Here is a 16,274-nt window from a genome sequence, read left to right as displayed (position 1 = left end):
TCTGTTTTGTGAATAAATGGTTTCTACCATTTAAGTGCTAACATAATTTTGACTAACCCTGCAATTCCATATATGTTCCAGATGTTATTTCATAGTTTTTGATGTCTTCAGGATTGTTCTACAATGTAGAAAATAGTCAAATTACAGAACTTTTGATTGCTACGGTGTCCCTCATGCACAGGAGTGTTTCTCATCTCGCTTGCAGTTATTTTTGTTTGTAACTCCCCATTTTATTTTCTGACACATTTGGTTAGTTCTGGGTTGTTTTTCCCGAAAAATATCTAGTATAAATATCTAGTAATAACTAGTAGCCACAGCGCCCCTGACCAGGCAGGTACTAAATCTTCAGTAATCACTTGATTGCGGTCAGGGTCGTGGTAGCTCCGGAGCAACACTGGGCACTTCAGGATGGGGTGCCAGTGCATTGCCCCAGGGCATATTGGTATCCAGAACATTTGTTATTGGCTTATTTCTGTAAGCAAATTTAGGATTACGCTTTACTTTAGAACAATACTAATCTCTCTAATCATCAGCAGTAATGGGCATTAATCTTGTACTAAGAAACTTGCAGATCATAACGAGATGACGTCTTTAAAGTGCACATCACGGGTAAATTCAGGAGCAAGATCAATGTAATTCTCCTATTTTATATTAAACTTTGGTCAAATATCTGTTGCAATTATTTTTTTTTTACCTTGCGCAATACCAGAAAAAAATTCAGTTGAAATCAAGCCATTTGAGGCGAATTGGTCCGCCTCTGAAAAAACTTGCCATTTGGATTTCCTGGCAAACATTGATTTTCGTGACGTCGCGTGTGGGACGCCTCCCTCTGAATCCTACGTCAGCGCTGGTTCATTTATGAGAAAACGACCTGGTGGTTTTCTGCAAATTTCTTCAACGTTATCGCGTAATTATTAAAATGGTCAACAGATGTATCGTAGGAGGGTGTAGCAACACCAATCTTGATGGGATTAGTACTCATCGTTTTCCAAAAGACTGGACAATGAGAGAGAAATGGGAGCGCTTCATGCGAGGCACCCGGAAAAACTGGCTACATGCTACGGACTACAGCATTATTTGCGGTGCTCACTTCACAAGGCCCAACGACTTTTGAGAACTATTTGCAGTGGGAAATGGGCTTCGCGAGGCAATTTGATCTGAAAAAAGACGCAGTTCCATCTGTCAGAATGCCCAAAGCAGCACCGTCTCCATCTGTGTCAGCGTCACCAAAGGAGCCAGCCGTGTTCGTCTCCCCTGACAGAAACCAAAGTGCCGCATCCGCTGAGGCTCTCGAAGCCGAGGACCAAGCAGAGCCGAGAAAAAGACCAAGAAAATCGGCAATTCACAAATTGACTGTTGCCAGGGCAAGAAATAATTCTGACATCTCATTATATTCTTCATCCAAAGGTGAAGTAACATTGCGCTCAGGTGACAATTCCATATTTCAATGCAAAATCGCTAGTTGCTAAACTTGGTCTACACAGGCTGTGCACTGAAACTGTGCAAGCTCACGCAGCCTGCTGGCGCTTCTGCAGGTAACGTCACGAATCTGGCTCCAGACTCCCTTGGGATTTTTCCAGACGTGTTTTATTTTATTTTTTTCTGCTGTAAACAGATGGCCTTGTGCAAAATTACCCTTCTGGATGAGTGTGTAAAGGGACATACTTTCATATTAAAAAAAGAAATTGGTCCAGGATATGCACTTTAACGGGACATCTGTAAGGGACTGTACTTTATTTCCCTGATGAAGCATTTGGGAAGTCTTGAAGTTTCAACTGTACATATCTCTCCTCAGCGAAGTTTAAAAAAAAAAAAGTTACCGGAGTTTAAAACGAGTATTGGATAAAACCAGTTCTGCTTACTGTGTGCTTATGCTGTCAAGCATACAGCTCCCATTCCACTCAGAGCTTTTAGTTTCTTTTTGAAAATACAGAGCAGCTGGTTTTTCAAGTTTACTTAAATATTTAAAAAAGAAAAAAAAAAGGCAAATGTTCAACCTGCGCCGATGTTGCGTCCAGTCCAGATTTCTGTGTGGAACACATTGATGTTCTCAGTTCAGCAATGCTGCTGTGGCCTGGGTTTTCTGACAGGTCTGGTTTAAGTGCAAGCTAAAAACACACAGTTTTAACCTGCATGCCCATCTGAAACAGTTGCAGGTCTCCGTAGGCTTCGTTCTGAGAACAGACTGTGTACAGCTTGAGCATTTCTTGTTCTTGTCAACTAGAGGAAAATGAATAGGGGGATGGGATAAATAATTGATTTTTGATGCATTAATGACTTCATTCATTCTCATCTCATTATCTGTAGCCGCTTTATCCTGTTCTACAGGGTCGCAGGCAAGCTGGAGCCTATCCCAGCTGACTACGGGCGAAAGGCGGGGTACACCCTGGACAAGTCGCCAGGTCATCACAGGGCTGACACATAGACACAGACAACCATTCACACTCACATTCACACCTATGGTCAATTTAGAGTCACCAGTTAACCTAACCTGCATGTCTTTGGACTGTGGGGGAAACCGGAACACCCGGAGGAAACCCACGTGGACACGGGGAGAACATGCAAACTCCACACAGAAAGGCCCTCGCCGGCCACGGGGCTTGAACCCGGACCTTCTTGCTGTGAGGCGACAGCGCTAACCACTACACCACTGTGCCGCCCCGCATTAATGACTTTTTTTTTTTTAAAGCAAGGCTTATGCCCGGATGTTTAATTTAAGTGTTTACTTTTCTAATAAAAAGTCAGATTCGATTAAAAATTGCATTTACACTTAAAATTACTCCAAAGGTTTGGTAGTCAAAAGCAAGAAAATATTAATTAGCCTCTATCACTACAGACAAAACACATAATAGCACTAGCTTTTATAGTAAACCTTTAATGTTTCAGATTCTCTCCCCTGCTTCACCCCCAGTCTCAACTGCTGAGACTGGAATAATTCGCACAGTAATTCCTCATTTAAGCCTCGGTCACAACCGGCCGTACATGCTCCTACGGCCGGTCTACATGCAAAAAACACGTGAAACGCACGGAGGGCGCGTGTGTGATGTGCTGATTTTCGAGCCGTAGACTGGCCGCAGAGGTTCTTTGTCATGTCAAACAAACTATGGGCGCTTACGTTTTTTTTTTCAGGTTGCAAGACAAACTTACGGCCAACGTGCGTCTTTCTCCACGAACAAAAAAAACGCAGCGATTTGGGGAAACGCCAAAAATTGCACGGCCAAAAAATCGTACGTCCGGTTGTGACCTAGGCTTTATTGGGGATCAGTATGATGGTATGGTATTTGAGTACTGCACTAAATACCTAATAGAGATACAAAAAACTGATTATCTGTTTAATAATTGTTTGGTCTACGATCACTTTTATGGCATGTGTTATTTGTTATATTATCATCATCATTGGTGATTTCTCGTATCCGAGTATTTCGTTCCTTCCAGTCACATCTGATGGTGGGCTCGTTGATGGCTGATGAGCCCCATTCGAGCTCTTAAAACTCCTGGGGCATTGGTGGCACTGAAAGGTGTGTGGTGGTTGGGGTTGTGCCTCTTTTCTGCGCTGTCGCTTGGTTTCCAAATTCGTTCTTCTGTTCGCTTCAGAGTTCCGTCCCTGTACAGATGGTGTTTCGCCACTTTGTACGCTGTCCAGCTGCTTCCTCCCAGGTCTCGGGGTCGGTGTTGGTTGCCTTGAGGGTCTGCTTCAGCTGGTCTTTGTAGCATAGCATGGGGCGGCTCTGGGGGTGTTTCCCTATGCTCAGCTGGTTGCCCCAGCTCTTTCGAGGACTGTGGTGGTGTTGTAGTCCTCCCAGCTGATGTTGAGGATGGTGTGGAGCTTCTTCTGATGAAACTGTTCCAGCTTTTTCAGGTCTCGGCGGTAGAGGGTCCATGTTTGGCATCCGTAAAGGAGGGTCAAGACCATAACAGCGTTGTAGACCATCGGTTTGGTTCGATGGCTAAGGTCCTTATTCACACATTTTATATATAAACAAGGATGCATACCGGCGAGTGGCCTAGTGGTTGGCGTGTCCACCTCGCGATCGGGAGATTGCGGGTTCTACTCACGGTCGGGTCATACCAAAGACCATCATAAAAATGGTACCTACTGCCATCTGGCAAGGCACGCTGCAATACAGATGCGAGTGGGGAGTCAAACTCTCGCAGTTACCAGAGGACTAAACCCCCCCCACTGTAACCTTAGCTACGTAATATAGGTGAGAGGCCGAGGGCTACGGAACGGAGATCAGTGCCGAGCCTCTGGGGGGAAATGCTCAGACTACTGTTTCCCATGATGAATGGATGATTTGAAACTTGTATTAAGTTTTACAGCGAGTGCTTTTCCTGGAAAGAAAAATATAATATGAATTAGAGAAATAAATCAAGGTGTGTGTGGGTTAAAATAAATGCTCGTGTGCACACAGCTAATATTCATAACTAGCATTACCCATGTCGAAGATGCTGTATAAGAGATGTTTATTCAGTGGTTTTTAAACCGATCATCTCTGAGTGAAGAATAGATTGAGCTTTGGCGTATGCAGTCATGCTGTTTGGTCGTGTGAGAAATACTCCTGCCATGTCATTTTAAGTTCCACTGCCTCGTGCATGCCAAAACCCCGGTTTAATCACTCATTGGGGGCACATTAGCAGCTCTCCCCAGCTGTTTCCAGCTGTCAGTTCTTGTTACTTTCCCTGAATGAGCTTGGTTTATGTAAACTCTTGTCACTAAGTCGCTTTTGTTGCAGCAAGGAGCAGTGTTTGCTTAACAAAATTGTCAACAACCTTCATGTTGACTCTAAAGTTAAATGATTGTGTGTGTGTAAAGCACTCCTGCTCATAAGAGAAGTTGTGGAATCCCTAAAGTGTTATTAATCTAGACTTTATTTAACTAAAAAAAAAAAAAGTTAAAATTACATTACATGGCATTTCGCAGCTGCTCCTATCCAAAGCGACGTACAAGTGCAAAAATCAAGTACGAGAAGTGCTGAAGTTCTAGACAAGAAAGTTCTAGTGACAGAATAACACCTAGTGTAATATTCTGTTGAAGTAAGTGTTGTAGTCGAGTCCCTAAACCTTGAGTCCAGGTCCAGTCTCGAGTCCTCAGTCAGTGCGTTTACATGCACATAGAGAGAATCGAATTTCTGCCGTTGCTCGACTGAAATCGAAGTTCAAAATGCCATGTATACACCTTAATTCGGCTGAAATTGAACCGAACTTGATTTCTCAGAATCGAGCTACACGACCTAGTTTATGCGATTTCTGCTGAGCTACTTATGGCCCTTTTCCACTACCCTTTTTCAGCTCACTTCAGCTCGCTTCAGCTCACTTCAGCCTGACACGGCTCGCGTTTCGACTACCAAAAACCGGCACGACTCAGCTCGTTTCAGCCCTGCTTAGCCCCTAAAACTCGCACCGTTTTGGAGTGGGGCTGAAGCGAGCCGAGCCGAGTGAGGTTGGGGGCGTGAGCAGACACTCCCCTGTGCACTGATTGGTGAGGAGGAGTGTCCTCACATGCCCACACACGCCCCGCGAGCGCGCTGGGATCTGTAAACACCGCAAACCCGGAAGGAGAATAATTACGAATTACGAGAATTTCTGAAGCCTTATGCGCCTCGCCTCATCTATACGCTCTTGCCAGTATCTGTCCGTGTTGTCGGTGACAACAAGCCACAGCACCAAGACCAGCAACACTAACGACTCCATGTCCTCCATGTTTATTGTTTACTATTCGGGTGGTGAGACTACCGCTTAAAAGATCACTGAATCAGTGACATACAGAGCATCGTGGACGAGTTCGCGGAGCGCAAGGCTCGTCGTATGCCCTTCAAATAATGCGCGCAGTAGGCTATTGATGTTTTATTATGAGCCATGTACAGTATGTCACCTAATGTTTTTTTGTTTCTGAGTTACATGTTCATTTGAAGGACTTAATGTACAAAATAACATAGTTGCACCCCGTAGTGTTGAAATTGGTAAACACAGTGCATTCAGTGAGGTTTGCACCGCCCTCCTTTTATTTCTGACTCTTCTGTCACCGTTGCAACCTCTGAGCGCTCATTCGTATGCCCTTCAAATAATGTGCGCAGTATAGGCTATTGATGTTTTATTATGAGCCATGTACAGTATCCTAATGTTTTTTGTTTCTGAGTTACATGTTCGTTTGAAGGACTTGATGTACTAAATAACATAGTTGCACCCAGTAGTGTTGAAATTGGTAAACACCACAGTTGCGGACATTTTGTAGCCTAAAATGATGTTATGATAAGCTTTAATAAAGGGCCCGGTCATTTGCCCCGCCCCCGGCCCGGCTCTGACTTGTTCCGCCACTGTCACTGATGTCACTGTTTGCGCTGCTTAACGACATCACGTGACGTCCACCCACTTTCGCTAACTCCACCCAATGTGTCCACCCACTTCCAGCCAGCACGGTTCAGCGCGGTTGTAGTCGAAATGCAACTCCAACAGCCCCACTCAGCTCGACTCGGCACGGCTCAGCCGCGTTTGTAGTGGAAAAGCGGCATTAGTGCATGTAAACCCTATCGAGCTACGTATTCGAGCTACTTACTTCAGCACCGCCCCTTCCGGAAGTGACGAGTGACGAGACCACAAGGGAAACACAACAGCCTCGGTCGGCATGACAACGAATCATGACAATGGCATGAATCTTTTCTTTTTGTGGCATTGTTTGCACTGTTAAAATTTAGCTCACTTACTGTATCACCAAATACATCTGTACAGCTGTTGCATAGCTGTGAATTGTGTACATAAACAAGTCATTGTATTTGTGTGTGTGTGTGTGTGTGTGTGTATATACACACACAAATATATGTCCAACATCTGAAAAATGTCAATAAAAACAAAACAATTGAACTTTTTGTGTGTTTATTAAGACATAAGTTAAATTGTAAGCAAAAAAAAATATTTTTTTGTAAGCAGAAAATGGACTTTAGAAAAATATTAGTGTGCAAAATAAGTTGTCTTACAAAACAGTGGTCTGCGCCGGACAGTTTGTAGCCATACAGTCTGTTAGAGCAAGCCCAACAGCTTGAACACGGAACTGCCAGTGTTGCCAGATTGGGGGGTTTTAAGTGCATTTTAGTGGATTTGAACATGTTTTGGGCTGGAATACGTCAGCAGTATCTGGCAACACTATAGCTCTTCTTCATGATGACAACCGGAAGTGTACCAACACGATGGGGCGTGTAGCGCCACGTGTGGCTCGGGTGCACAATGCACCTTGCACAATAGCCCGATTTCACTTGTGCATGTAGGATTGGATTTCTCTGGCACCCCTGCTGGGACCCTTTGCTCAATTACCGACAGTAGCTCGATTTGGACGTGCATGTAAACGTACTGAGTGTTCAAGTCCAAGTCATTAAAGAAAATTTTGAGTCCGAGAACAAGACTCCAACTGCGCCATTTGACGGTGGCTGCCTTTATGTGAAAGCGTCTCTGCTACTGTGTTGGACTATTACTGCTTGACTGCTCCATTTTAGTTAACAGGCTACAGATAAAAAGCTTGTTCATCGCTCAGCAAGCCCCACCCATTATCAACAGGGCAAATAACATGAGAGAGGGTTAACACTACCTAGTTCATCGCTCAGCAAGCCCCGCTATCAACAGAGCAATGAACATAGTGTGTCAAGTCAAGTTTATTGTCAAATATGCTATACATGCTCGACATGCAGCACAGATGAAATTTCAGTCCTCTCTGACCCACGGTGCAAACAGGCAATGCAATAAATAAAAATAGAATAATTGAAATAAACAGTATAAACACACTAGATAAGAACTAGACCTAGACTAAACACTCATATATATTGGAGCAAATACACAGTCAAGGGCACTTGAGGTATAGCAGGTAAACATGAAATAAAGCAGTATAAACAATAAACTAATGGCTGTTAAGGTGATGTAGTGCAGAATAGTGCAAATGAGCGAGGTAAAGTGAAATGTGCAGTCCCTGAGTTCAGTATGTTAATGAACGTTGTGTGTGTTGGGGGGGGGGGGGGACTGTGAGGGTGACATGTCAGATACTGAAGGGGGGGCGGTGGGGGGTGTGCGAGCAGAATCGGGGGCAGGGGGCAGAGGGGGGAGGAGGAGCAGAACAGGGAGGGAGTTGAGCCTCCTGACCGCCTGGTGAAAGAAACTGTCCTTGAGCCTGCTGGTTTTGGCGCGGAGACTCCGCAGTCTCCTCCCCGACGGCAGCAGACTGAAGAGGCTGTGAGATGGGTGGGTGGGGTCACCTGCAATCTTTGCGGGTGAGGCGGGAGTTATAGATATCCATTAGAGAAGGGAGAGAGACACCAATGATCCTCTCAGCTGCTCTCACGATGCGCTGCAGAGTCTTACTTCTCTGGGTGGAGTCTTACCAAATGACGATCGAAGTTCAAGGTCGTCCCCGTCGCCTCCTCGATAGTTCTTCTACATATGGAACACACAGCAGTGCATCCCCCCCCCGCCCCCTGCCCGCTGCACGAGAAGTCTGTATAAGTAAAGTGGACAATCCTAGGAACTTCTCTCCGGGCATTTTAGCGCCATTAACATTGGTTTGTTCCTGAACATGATGTATGAACAGGTGAATGTGCATTCTCTTGCATGAAATTAGTATACAAATTAATGTAGATGTAAATATCTTATGGGTTGTTTTACAATCAGGGTACGCAAGCTAAAAATCACATTCAACACTTATCTTCAATATCAAAAGGCTTGACTAAATAAACTTGGTTGTTTATTGTAGCCCTGTGATAGCTCTATTTACCATGCAAAAAAAATGTGGTGATAACGTTATTTTTGGTGAATGTATGGCAATATATGTCATATTTAGCAAAATTACTCGTGTCATTTAGAAAAAGTGCTTTTTTGACCACAGGTAGCTCCAAAAGGGATGCACTTAAATCATTCTTTATACCATAAAACATATTTGGTTCCATATCATCGGAAACATAGTTAAGTTTTAATGTTGAATGCCAGTAAGTTTTCAGACTATTTTGATCAAATTAGTATGTAATTGTGTCAAAAAAAAGTCCTCTCCGAGACGGCTAATTTTTCAATATAAAATAACATATCTAAAATGATTATTTTCGTCCTAAAATGTGGTCAAGATATTGGGACATAAATATTAGAGACAACTAACACAAAGCTTACAGCCTTATATTTAAAAGCACTATGGAAGTAGTGGATTCTGAATTGTCCAAAAAAAAAAATGTCCTCTCCGAGAATCACTTCATTTGTTTCTCCCAGCCCTGCTTAAAGCTACACTTAATCTTCTTTATCTTATAGCAGATTACACAAAACTACCATACACACACGTCAAAAAATTACCTGAAATCTGTTCTTTAACTTGTCCTTCACTTAAAAACTGGTACAAGAACCAGTTTGAATCAATTTGAATTTTGGACCCCTGTGACACAAACTTTGTACCCTGATTGTAAAACAACCCTTATGCCAAGTTATTATGGTATGTTACAAAAAATAAAGAAAAAATCAGAGTCCTTGTCTTGAATTTACAAGTCCGAATGCAGTCAATGCACCAGTCCAAGTCAAGTCATGAGTCGGACTCAAGTCCAGGACTCCGACTTAAGTACTGTAAGCTTGGCATCAACAATCAGCCAAGGAAAACAAAACAATTCAACCATATAAATGAGCTGCCAAAGTATAACTAAAGAAAGAAAAATAAAACCCCAACAGCTAACACCAGTGCCCCTTTTCCACCAAAGCAGTTCCAGGGCTGGTTCGGGGCCAGTGCTTAGTTTGGAACCGGGTTTTCTGTTTCCACTGACAAAGAACTGGCTCTGGGCCAGAAAAACCGGTTCCAGGCTAGCACCAACTCTTTGCTGGGCCAGAGGAAAGAACCGCTTACGTTAGCGGGGGGCGGAGTTGTTAAGACCAACAACAATCGCAAGACCGTGAAAGGTCGCCATTTTTAAGCGGCGAGAAGCAGCAGCTGTACAAACGCGAAGTCATCCATTATTATTGTTGTTGCTGCTGCTGCTTCTTCTCCGTGTTGTTGTTGCTTCGATGTTTGCGCCAAGGTTTATGCAAACGCAGCGACGTAACTGACGTATACAGCGACGTAATGACGTGGCTCCCCTTAGCACCGCGAGCGATGGAAAAGCAAACTGGTTCTCAGCTGGCTCGCAAGTTGAACGAGTTGTGCACCAGCACCAGCCCCGAACCAGCACTGGAACTGATTTGGTGGAAAAGGGGTATAAGTCATCATGACCAGGCGAGAGAGCACACAGCCTGGGTTGGTCGAGACGGCTAGGACAGTTATGCGATTACACAATGGGCAGGGGAGAGGGGGGTCTTCAGTCTGCGCTTGCAGGCGGTCAGGGGGTCCGCAGTTCTGACCTCAATGGGAAGGTCATTCCACTAACAGGGAGCCAGGACAGACAGCAGGCAAGGACATTCAAAACGTCTTTGAAATCTTTTCTAAATTCTCATTTCATCATTATCTCTTGCCGCTTTATCCTTCTACAGGGTCGCAGGCAAGCTGGAGCCTATCCCAGCTGACTACGGGCGAAAGGCGGGGTACACCCTGGACAAGTCGCCAGGTCATCACAGGGCTGACACATAGACACAGACAACCATTCACACTCACATTCACACCTACGGTCAATTTAGAGTCACCAGTTAACCTAACCTGCATGTCTTTGGACTGTGGGGGAAACCGGAGCACCCGGAGGAAACCCACGCGGACATGGGGAGAACATGCAAACTCCGCACAGAAAGGCCCTCGCCGGCCACGGGGCTCGAACCCGGACCTTCTTGCTGTGAGGCGACAGCGCTAACCACTACACCACCGTGCCGCCCTTTTCTAAATTCTCAGTCAAAAAAATAAATTTAGATTAGATAGAACTTTATTGATCCCTTTGGGAGGGTTCCCTCAGGGAAATTAAAAATTCCAGCAGCATACAGGATAAACAGAGAATAGAAAATGGAGAAAACTTCTAGATAAATTAAGTATTTTACATATACAAATAATAAAAAAAAATTCATTTATGACTCTACCATTTGGGCGGCACGGTGGTGTAGTGGATAGCGCTGTCGCCTCACAGCAAGAAGGTCCTGGGTTCGAGCCCCGGGGCCGGCGAGGGCCTTTCTGTGTGGAGTTTGCATGTTCTCCCCGTGTCCGCGTGGGTTTCCTCCGGGTGCTCTGGTTTCCCCCACAGTCCAAAGACATGCAGGTTAGGTTAACTGGTGACTCTAAATTGAGCGTAGGTGTGAATGTGAGTGTGAATGTGTCTATGTGTCAGCCCTGTGATGACCTGGCGACTTGTCCAGGGTGTACCCCGCCTTTCACCCGTAGTCAGCTGGGATAGGCTCCAGCTTGCCTGCGACCCTGTAGAAGGATAAAGCGGCTAGAGATGATGAGATGAGATGAGATGAGACTACCATTTAATGACACTTAAAAATTTTTTTTTTCTCTCTCTCTTCCCTTTTTATTGTCCTCAGCATTTATTTGCCTCTTTTTGCTGCTTGTATTTTATGATAATGAGGAGGCGTGTCCAAACCTCTCCGGGTGTTAGAATGGTCTCTGGGGTCGCAGTCTGACTTCTCTGGTTAATACAGACTCGAGTGATCAGCAGCGTCTGTGAGCTGCTGCTGATTAAGATGGGATTTTCTAGCTAGCAGTACAGATTACACTCTGCTCAATATCCTCTTTAATAATAAAGACGCCTCATATTTTCAGAAATGTCTTCTGCCCTACCCAAAACGCACTTGCTATATTTCACAGCATTCTTTGACCAAGCCGAACACCGAGCAACAGGCATTTTAAAAGGTCCTGTACGATACATTTTTGGATTCGGTGATATTTTTTGACTCCTTATGGAGCCATTGTATGATTTCTGTCTTTTGGGAGCTTCCATAGAGTGCGGTCTTGCACAGTAAGAAGACTTTATATCCATATGGAGTAAATGAAGCTTGATGGCAGGAACTGGTTTTGACAGTAGAGGTTAAGATATGAGGCATTTTACTAGTTTCATATTAATGCATTTTTATAGCTTCAGGCATTTGTTTCTCCTTAGGGCTCTTGCTAAATACCTTTCTTGTTACTCATCTTCGGATGTGAACGTGATGTTCATAAATATAAAAAGCACATGGAGATTTGCATGCCTGCCTTGAAATGGAATGTAACTGAGGGCAAGGCATGTTTCACATGATAAGCATAATAGTGTTGAGCTTGAGACCGTTTTACACGACTTGTTCAAGGCAGAATTCTTACACCTTTACACCTCTGGAATAGGCTTCTGTTAAATATTCATGGAGCCGAGTCGCCTACAGTCTTGAACCTTTGAAAATCTTTTTTGGAAGTAGTAGTAGTTGTTGTGGTTAGCACTGTCGCCTCACAGCAAGAAGGTTCTGGGTCTGAGCCCAGCGGCCGGCGGGGGCCTTTCTGTGTGGAGTTTGCATGTTCTCCTCGTGTCTGCGTGGGTTTCCTCCGGTTTCCCCCACAGTCCAAAGACGTGGTCAGATTAGCATGGGGCGGCCTTGGGCTGAAGTGCCCTTGAGCAAGGTACCGAACCCCTAACTGCTCCCCGGGCGCTCTGGTGTGGCTGCCCACTGCTCTGGGTGTGTGTGTGTGTGTGTTCACTGCTTCAGATGGGTTAAATGCAGAGGATGAATTTCACTGTGTTTTGAGTGTGCATGTGACAAAGGTTTCTTCGTTTCTAGATTAGATGAGTGATTATCTTAAATCTATATATTTTGGACATACATTTTGGATTGTATAATGAGCTTTATTTTTTATTTTATTTTTATTTTTTGCACGTGAGCATATGTGTCAGATAACGGAATCCAGGGACACATGTCCGCCCAGGAGCATTCTGAGTTATTGACAGATTCAGAAAATACAGTTTCTAAGCTTTCCAATGATGCCTTCCATGTGGAGATCTGACAATATTTGAAGAATGTGTGGCCTTTTGAAAGTGCATACCTCTTAAAACAAGAAAGGGAGAAAATCACCCTTAAAGTTTTCCTTCTCAGCTACTCTGGGTGTAGGGCGGGCACATAATGGTGCTCATTTGCATGACATTAAGGAAAGCCCTACCCCCTACGAGCTAGCACGATGCTACTTTCATGTAAACAAAGATCACCACGTCAATTTTCCTTCCATGCAAAGTATGCCCAACACAATTATGAAGTACAAAAATAAGTCCTAAAGTATACTTTAACGTTTTGTGGTTGAAAAATTACTCACACCGTTAGAAAGAAAGATAGCACGATGATGACACAACTAACACAACGCTAGTTTCATGTAACCAAACCACAACACTCTCCGTTACATGCAAAAATAACCCCACAGCCTTAGATTAATAAACTTACCCCATCAGAAAGAGAAACGTCGCCTTGCACACACCAATGCCTCCGATGGAATGTAGTCCTAGAACACTTCCTTTTGTTTGCGTTTTTTTTGCTAGAAATGGTTATCTCCGATGTAAATACCGTGTGTCTGTTTGCTTTGCGGTGTTTCAGCTCCTCTGCGCTCTGTTTAGCTTGCTCATTCCATAGTGAAATTACATGCCTGTATGCAGCTTAAGTAGCCACGAGCTCAGCTCGTATCATACAGCTGATTCACGAAAAACATAAAACAAAAGACTTAAATCATCACGTGAATGGCCCATATGGTAATTTACCCACACCCCCCAGCAGGCTACAGTCCTGACAAAAACGAGACAATTTGCAACAAAAAATGTATGCTTTTCCAACAAAACAATCTATTATCTGAAATACTGATTGCATTCTTCAAGGTCTCAACTTGCACATGATGGAAAAAAACGAAAATCACATATTTCGGAAAAAAAATGCTTCTTTTGCGACTATCTCGGATTCGTTTCGGCCGACATGCGTCCCTGGATTCGGTGAGGTGTCACATATGTGAATGGAATATGCACGTTACGTTTAAAGTTGTTGTTATTATTATTCCACCCAGTGTTCTGCATAAATCGTCCAAATGCGGAACAGGGGGGCGTCTGTGGTGTTCCTTCTCTGAGCTGGAATGATTGATAGTACCAGAGCCAGAATCATTGGCTGTGTAAAAGCGACAGCTATAATGGTGGGACAGAGGGTGACGTTTCTGACCTTGACATTTCTTCTTTCTGAGAGTAGCGTGACTTCAGATGTCTCGGTTTATGGCGACGGAGGTCCACTCGCCGTTCTGCCTCAAATCACTTCCGACTTCACTTTCTCCTCCAACATAATTCTGATCATGCTCGCATGAGTCTCTCCACTCCTTGTTATCTCTCTCTCTCTCTCTCTCTCTCTCTTTCACAAATATATTCGAATGCAGTTTTCTGTGACACGTCCCCTGAAAACCCAGCTCGGTTTGTACTCTGAAGGACAGAAAGATGTTATAAAATTATTAGAGGCTGTTACTTCCCTTAAACAGAAATGATTACACGGTGTATACGATGCTCAGCAACTTTTGCCTGTGTTTTCGAAGAGTGGTATAAATCTGCATAAACTACTAAAGAAATCACTTTAACACCCTGTTCATCTGCTGCTGTTTTGAAGGCAGCATGCATGCTGTATGCTCCGTATAGTCGTATTACTGACATGTAGATACGTCACCCTAGACACCGACTACGGCTGCAACAATTCGCCACGGTGGACCAAAAATCGAGTTCGTACCTGCCGTACTGATTATTGATCCACGTAGCTGTATTTTCAGTTCAATTCTGAGACTTTTTTTAAATTTCATTTTTCATTTCAACTTTTACTGATTTTCTAAACGCACTGTTACTACATAGCCATTACACTTACATTGCTGAATCAATGCAAGAAAGCGATCAGCTGGAATAGAGCACAGTTTTGCTTCTAAATAAAACGTGTAATTTGATTGGTTTGGGTCCTTGCTCTTGTCCAATCAGAGTAGCCGACATTTTACATGGCAACGCTGTTGCTGGGCACCAAAATGGCAGAAGCCAAGTTTAAAGGTCCTTCGTCTTATCTTCAATCAAAAGGTTGGCTACATTTTGGGTTTTGAGAAGACATGAAGGACATTGCAATGTGCTGCACGTTATGTTGATGTGAAGTATAAGGGAGGGTCAACTACAAACCTCGCAAATCAATTAAAGCGAAAACACAACGTGGATATACAGTAAACGAAGTAAGTGCTGCCGAATTGAAAACTGAGAGTGTTATGAAAGTAATAAAACCAGATACGTGGGGACAGTTAAAACTGATTGATGTGACTTACTTTACCTGTTATCAGTTAGAGTTTTGAGCCAAAGTTATAAAACCGTTTTACATGTTGCGGAGTTCCTACTGTTCCTTGTACTAGTGTATGGACAGCACTGATTGAATTGTTCTGAATATACATAAATATTAAATAGCGCTCTTTGAAGAGGAAGGTGTTTGTGAGTGAGTGTGACTGATACTCACTGCTCTGTGCTCAGGAATTCAATTCAAGTTGCCAAAATATCCTTATTTTAACTTCCATCCATTATCTGTAGCTGCTTATCCTGTTCTACAGGGTCGCAGGCAAGCTGGAGCCTATCCCAGCTGACTACGGGCGAAAGGCGGGGTACACCCTAGACAAGTCGCCAGGTCATCACAGGGCTGACACATAGACAACCATTCACACTCACATTCACACCTACGGTCAATTTAGAGTCACCAGTTAACCCAGAGATTCCCAACCACTGTGCCGTGGCACATTAGTGTGCCGTGAGAGATCATCGGGTGTACCGTGGGAAATTATCTAATTTCACTTAATTGTTCCAAAAATTATTTATTTACTGCAAATAATTTGTCTTCGTTCGTCTATGCTAGCGACGTATCGTGACAGGCAGAACAATTAAATACTCTTACACTACATGGCAGCAGGTAGCTAATTAACCTGTGTATCTGCCTGTTGCCATTTAAACAATAGATTTAGTAATGCTTCAGGTGTGATAGCGGTGATGGCGAGGGATAAATATTTGAAAAGAAAAAGTACACAATCCAAATTGGGTCCTGGAGAAAATTCTGACCCAGATGAAGGCCCTAGTATGAGTAGAGGTCAGAAGAATGCAAAAAAGGTGATTTTCCACAACCTGTCTATGCGAGCTGTGCTTTTCAAGCATGACTGCTATAAAAACTAAAAAAGGAGAGTGACTCAGCGCTGTTGAGGAAGATCTTCGTGTGTGTCTTTCTTCAATTCCTGAGAGTATATCAGCTTTGTGTTCAACTAAACAGGCCCAGGTTTCACACTGAGTAAGTAAATTGTAAGTTGAGACTAGATGATCGTTGTATTTCATGATGCATACTTTTTGTGAAGCCCTGTGATGACCTGGCGACTT

The 16,274-nt window shown here is 43.8% G+C and overlaps 1 protein-coding gene across 1 annotated transcript in view; it reads left to right on the top strand.

Moving 5' to 3' along the window:
* The window catches only part of sntb1 (syntrophin, basic 1), a 75,281-nt gene that overhangs the window by 24,337 nt on the left and 34,670 nt on the right, over window positions 1-16,274 (top strand). The window lies entirely within an intron of this gene.

This window comes from Neoarius graeffei, chromosome 5, assembly GCF_027579695.1.
Source record: "Neoarius graeffei isolate fNeoGra1 chromosome 5, fNeoGra1.pri, whole genome shotgun sequence".
NCBI classification, from domain to species: Eukaryota; Metazoa; Chordata; class Actinopteri; order Siluriformes; family Ariidae; genus Neoarius; species Neoarius graeffei.
This window is presented reverse-complemented; position numbering and strand designations above follow the sequence as displayed.